The following is a 6,160-nucleotide window of genomic DNA, read 5'->3' as shown; positions in this document are numbered from 1 at the left end:
GGGAGGCAGCCTGTGGTTGTGCAATGGAGCGATGTTAACTATTAGTTTATTGACAGTGCTGAACGGTAAGTGGCTGCCCATTCCATCTGTTGTAACTATTTCACATTCTCTTTTAGAAATATATTCAGGAATGTATTACAGGTTTAATAAATTCCATATTTCAGATTGCATACAGAACTATCAAAAACAGCATAGGCTAAATAAAAAGTAGTAATAATACATCATTACTGTATTAATTAATAGCTTATAATTTACAAAGTACGGATACATTAGACTCAATTACAACTCTATACAGCAGAGTGATCCTTAACTTTGTAAAGGAAGGGATGATGGTTCTAAGTCAGAAGATTTGTTTACAGCAATGGTGCCCAGCCAGGGTGATTTAGCCATAGCAAATTAAACAGAGGCAGTTTTGGTTGTCACAACTTGTGAGGTTGGGGAACACTACTAACATTTAGTGGCTAAGGGCTAGGGGTATAACTAAAATAGCCTACATTGCACAGAATAGCCTGAACCATCAAAGATCATCTATCCCTAAAACGTTCATAGTTCCAAGGATTCAAGCATGTGTCTGTGACCACAGTGTTGGCATGATTTCAATCTGGCATTTTGCTCTCACTCCCGTATTTTTTCCTATGCCCCAAAGGGACAGCTTTCAACATGAATTGAATGTGGAAGAACAGCCCGTTACATTTTATGTTCTGTTCGTTTTACTTCTTGTTTTCCTGAGCTACAGGGAAAAGGTGGAAATTATACCTTTAGTAGACAATGAAATGTTGCTATAGTATAAAATTATTGCCAGTGGCTTTGGGAAGAATTTCAGCACAACCCTCCTTCCTCTCAACTTCCTCCAACTCTGTCGTATCTACAATAATACTTTTGCATAATAAAGGGTGATAAAATTGGGCTGTGCTTCCCAGTTTTAAGGCTGAAGCAGACAACATCTAGAGCCATGCTAGAGAGAAGGGAGGTGGGAATAAATGATTGATTAACATGTGTATGTATTCTCAATTATCGATGGTAATGGCCCATGGATATAATGTGGACTTGCCAAGGCTGCTGATAATCCAAAGCCCATTTTTTATTGAGATTTGGAATACAGAACATTATTTTAAAAGGAAAGTCATTGATCTAATAATTACCTTAATTTCAAGGTAAGCTACTGGAGTAGTTATTTTTAATTCCCCACATACACACCACTATGAGGCAGGAGCCACATCCAAGAATATCCTAGTTGGGGGCGGGGCGGCGGGCAGCCAGCAAAGATGAAACATCAAAGCAGGAAGAGGAAAGAGGTGGGTGAGAAAGCTGCAGCAAGAGTGTACAGAGCCAAGGGCAACAGAGTCAAGGACATATTTAACTGAGCCCTAGTCATTGCTCAGGTTCTATATACTGACCCATGTGATGATTGTGCGCAGGACACTTCAGTAATGTGTACTTCAGTTCCTGAAATGTCAAACAAGAGACTTACTCTGCGCTTCCTCTGTAAGGCATTGAGAACTAGATGCATCTGAAAACATTCCTGGATCATAGTATGATTGTGTTTTTCAGTTATAAACACAATTCCAGAAAACTCGAGTGTGGAGATATAAACACACAGTAATCATCTCATGAAGAAAAAAAGAAAAGAAACTACCACAGACCAGCAATGATCACATTGTTCCATCTTTCTTTCTTTCTTTTTTGCTTTTTTTGTTTTTGTTGTTGTTGTTGGGTTTTTTTGTTTTTTTGTTTTGTTTTTTTGAGACAGGGTTTCTCTATGTAGCCTTGGCTGTCCTGGACTCACTTTGTTTGTTGACCAGGCTGGCCTTGAACTCAGAGCAATCCACCTGCCTCTGCCTCCCAAGTGCTGGGATTAAAGGTGTGTGCCACCATGCCCAGCAATGTTTCTTTTAAAAATTTTAATACATAGACATATTAGAGTTATGTCTATAGACAAGAAAAAAAATCAGAACTCCTTTTTCTTACCAAGGAAAATGTAGTTACTTTTCAGTTGAGGAGCCCACAGGTGCAGAGATCAGTTCCAAACACAATATAAGGTGGAGAAAAGAAGTTTGACCCCCCAGGAAAAGGACATTAAGGAGCCTTAAAATTCCCTAAGAAGTTACCTCTCAGAAGAGCCCTGGGTGTGACAAGCAGTTCATGTTGGAAGAGGCAGGCAGGCAGTGTGGGGATCTGTGATGTAGCAAGAAGGATGGGGTGTCACTGGATCCTGCTTTTCTCAGAGCATAGTGATTAGAGACTCTCTGTTGTGGGGGCATGGTTGTATGATGTCAGCAGGGATACCTTCCCATGGTCCCATGCAGGAATCTTCCTAGAGGTTTGAAAGTGTAAACAGCTTCCCAGATGGCAAAGACTCGGTTCACTGGCCGGGTAGGACAAGAAGGGGTGATGGGATGACCTTGTGTGGTCCAGATGTAGCCAAGGTTGTATACCCATTTGAGCAAGCTTTCTTGACCCCAAAGTCATAGGTATGAAATGGATCATATTGGAGTTCATGTGTGGGTAGATCTGTGGCCTCCATGCAGATTCCACCAGCAAGAACTTAAACGTAGTTGTGGATAATGCCACCAAACTATGTGAGACCACCTGTCAATCGGTGCTGGAGATGTAACATTATTGGTTTAAAATAGTGTGTATGTGTGTGTGCATGTATGTGTTTGTGTGTGTGTGTGTGTGTGTGTGTGTGTGTGTATGTGTGTGTGTTCCATGCTCAGTCCACCCAAAATATTGTTCCTGGATGAAGAACATCAGCATCACTCAGGATGCTTTCCGGTGCTTGGGGTAAGCATCCGATGCTATTCTGGCAAACGAACTTCCAGCTATCTGTTGAACAGAAAAGTTCAGAGTTTTGGTGCTTTATTTCAGTGGTATAAATGCTTCTCCCTGCCAATTTTCAGGCATCTATATCTATGCAATAGCACGGAGCATAACCTTTGGTGGGGCTGCACAATTAGTTCCCATGAGCCAGAGCAAGCTGACTCTAACACATCATGGTATACACAGGTCCCCCTCCCTCTCCATGTTGGTTACTGAGGCCCAGCAGTGTGACTTTTAACAAGTTTAGATATTCCTTTGACACTGACCAACGTTTGTGAAGCACAAGTTTGTTGTGGGAGGCTCTAGCCTTTCAGGCTCATCGTTAATAAGGCAAAAAGCTCCAGGCTGAAGTCCTAAACTGCTATGTCCATTGGTTTTATTAACTGAAAATATTCGTGGCAGCCATCCCCTTAGCGCTCATCTGCCATACACAGTGTCGTACTCACTGTGACTTAGCCCTTCAATCAGGACTGCCCTTGACATTTCGATCATCTTGTTTTCTTTGCCAACACTCTTGCCTCAGGTCCTGGGAGACTAGTGTCTGAAACAAAGTAGAGGCTCAGAAAGTATTTGCTGACTTTTCTCTCAATGCTTACTTTTATCAGAGCACCAGATAGCTGCTTCCTTCTTGCTTGTTGATATTTGCCTTTGTTTGCTTGTTTTTACGTAGGCAGGGAATAACAAAATAGGGTAGAATTTGCGGGCGACTGTGTTGATATTTTGGCTTGGCATTCAATTACTAAGGACTCCGTTTACCTCTGCCACTCAATTAGTGAGATGACCTTGGACAGGCTATAACATCTGATTCTTGACATCCACAGCTATGACTGGAAGTTTGGGTCCAAGTGCTCTTCAGGGTCTGATCTTTTTGTGAGCCCAGGAAGTTCTCGAGTATTGCCTTTCTTTTCAGACTCTTGAGAGAAGAGCCTGATCTTTAGCCCTGCCATTTTGTGGTTGTCAGAGTTCAACAGGCTGGAGAGAGCCCCAGTGGGAACATCTATATCACAACTCCTGCACCTATGGAGCAGGGGACATTGCTCTAAAGTGGGTTGGGGTGGTGGGAATATTCTAAGTGCCAGAACACCAAGAAGTCTGCTGTGAAATCGTCTCTCCTAGAAACAGCCACACAGACATGACTGTAATGAGCGAACACAATATCCTTGGACATGTTAATGTGGAGAAAGAAAATTTCAAGGTATCTCACTCCTAGACAGAGAACTACAGGTAACTAATGAAGAAGGATGAGTAACCTCTCCCAAGGGACAGACCCCCATTTTTGGTTTTCCAATGCACCATGATTAGCCCTAAATCACACAAACAACAAATAACAAAAACAGACTCTGCAACATGCGCGTGCGCGCATACACACACACACACACACACACACACACACACACACACACACACCCCAATAATAATCAAAGAGGGTATGCACTTCAGAGGCAGGCATTGGAGTTTAAGAAAGGGCATCTGTGAGGGCTAAAAGATGGAAATCAAAGAGGGAAGGTGATGTAATTCTATCTCAATTAATAACACATTTTAAAATGGTAATGGTAATACTAACAGCACTGGAATTTAAAGTATGCTCCACGTCCAGCTGTATCCTTCTTCAGATGTGAAGACTAGGAAAGTTCTCGAGCTAGTCTAGCTGAGGAAGGGGAAGTTTGCAGGGTGCCCTGCTCTCCCAGACTGGAGGCAATGAGTCCTCTTGCTGACTGGGAAAATGCTCATAGATACTCTACTCACGGTTTCATTGTCTACTTTTAGAAATCACAAGATCTTTCTCTCTAAAGAGCAGTTTTATCCACTTACACTTGGTTTCTGCTTTCTAGAACCATGACACTCACATGACTTGGCTTCCTGGTATAGGTCGGGCCAGCTGATCAGAAGGCATGTCTACTTTACCACTCACCTTAGACTACTGTTGATTTCTTTCTCTTCACTCATCTGTTCCAGTGTTTCAGGGATGGCTTGCCTAGGGTTGAAAGAAGTCATGTGGTGTCCACTCTTTTAGAGACTAATCTTCCCCTTGTGCTGAAGTCTCAGTGAACTGGAAAGTGGACCTTTGGGAAGAAATTCAGCTTGGATAAGGTCATTGGCTAGCCTCTATGATTACATTATTTTTATGAGAAAAAGGGACTAGAGCTTTCTTTGTGCCAATCATATGAAAGTATAAGTAGATGCCAGACAGGAATCGTGCACAACTTTAATCCCAGCACTAGGGAGGCACAGGCAGGCAGATCTCTGTGAGTTCAAGGACAGCCTAGTTTTCAGACTGAGTTCCAGGACAGCCAGGGCTGCTCTACAAAGAAACAATGTCTCTTACCAACCTCACCCTGTTGCCCACCAAAGGTGAAAAAAAAAAGTATAGGTAGAAAGCAGCTATCTGCAAGCCAGGAACCAGAAGAAGAGTCTTAATGCAACCTATCCATGCTTTCATCCTCTAATCTCAGACTTTAGACTCTGGAACTGTGAAAGATGAATGCCTGTTGTTCAGGTCACTTTGTCTCTCTTTGTTACAGCAGCTAGAGTTGACTAAGACACACACACACACACACACACACACACACACACACACATCCTTATCAAGAGACACAGACAGGTTCAAGGGGAATCTGCAGTCCAAGGAAAGCACCAAAAGCTTACCCTGTACACTACCTCTTTTATCTCTAAGCTTTACAGTGTCCTCTCAAATAAATACCCTTTTCAAAGGTGCTTCCAATTTCCATAATTATAATTAGAAAGTACTTATCGTCTGACGGTTCAGGAAAAAACAGAGACTAACACACCCACATTTGTCCCTTAATTTAAAACAGGAAGGGGAGTTGCATGTTTTTTATTTTTGATCAAAAGGGGTCAGTAGGAAAACACACACACACACACACACACACACACACACACACACACACGAGACTAGCAGGGTGCATTTATATCACAACATTGATCTTATAAGTGATTTCTGGACAGGTCATCTGCTGCCCTTGACATTCTGGAGGGTGAATTTGACAAACCTAAAAGCTAAAAGGAATTTTATGGGATTATCTAATCTAGCCTCTGCGTTTTACAGCAAAGGTCGTTGGCATGGAGTCTTAGGTCACGGAGCTGATTAGAGGTAGAGCCAATGGAATATTTTTCCCAAGCCAATGTTTGTGATCTTTTCATTACATCATTTTTTTCCCCCCAGAGCCTGTCGAGGCTTACTCTGAGAACCAGAGATAATGCCTGTGATAATGCAGCCCAAAGTGGTGGCTAAATGTGAAATATTATTTTAAGATGAGAATGGGGGATAAAACACTGAAGTCTTCATGATGTGTGAAATGGCCCATAAATGTCCCAATTC

General features: G+C 42.2%; 1 long non-coding RNA gene across 1 annotated transcript in view; it reads right to left on the bottom strand.

Moving 5' to 3' along the window:
- Positions 1 to 2,639: 2,639 nt before the first annotated feature.
- LOC311596757 overlaps positions 2,640 to 6,160 on the bottom strand; it is a 32,807-nt gene continuing 29,286 nt past the window's right edge. Inside the window, exons 3-5 of the long non-coding RNA XR_014778964.1 lie at positions 4,733 to 4,883; positions 3,267 to 3,361; positions 2,640 to 2,826 (exon numbers count right to left, since the gene is read on the bottom strand). This is a non-coding gene — a long non-coding RNA (uncharacterized lncRNA). The remainder of the gene's footprint in view (positions 2,827 to 3,266; positions 3,362 to 4,732; positions 4,884 to 6,160) is intronic.

Source organism: Acomys minous (assembly GCF_964271855.1).
Source record: "Acomys minous genome assembly, chromosome: 4".
NCBI classification, from domain to species: domain Eukaryota; kingdom Metazoa; phylum Chordata; class Mammalia; order Rodentia; family Muridae; genus Acomys; species Acomys minous.
This window is presented reverse-complemented; position numbering and strand designations above follow the sequence as displayed.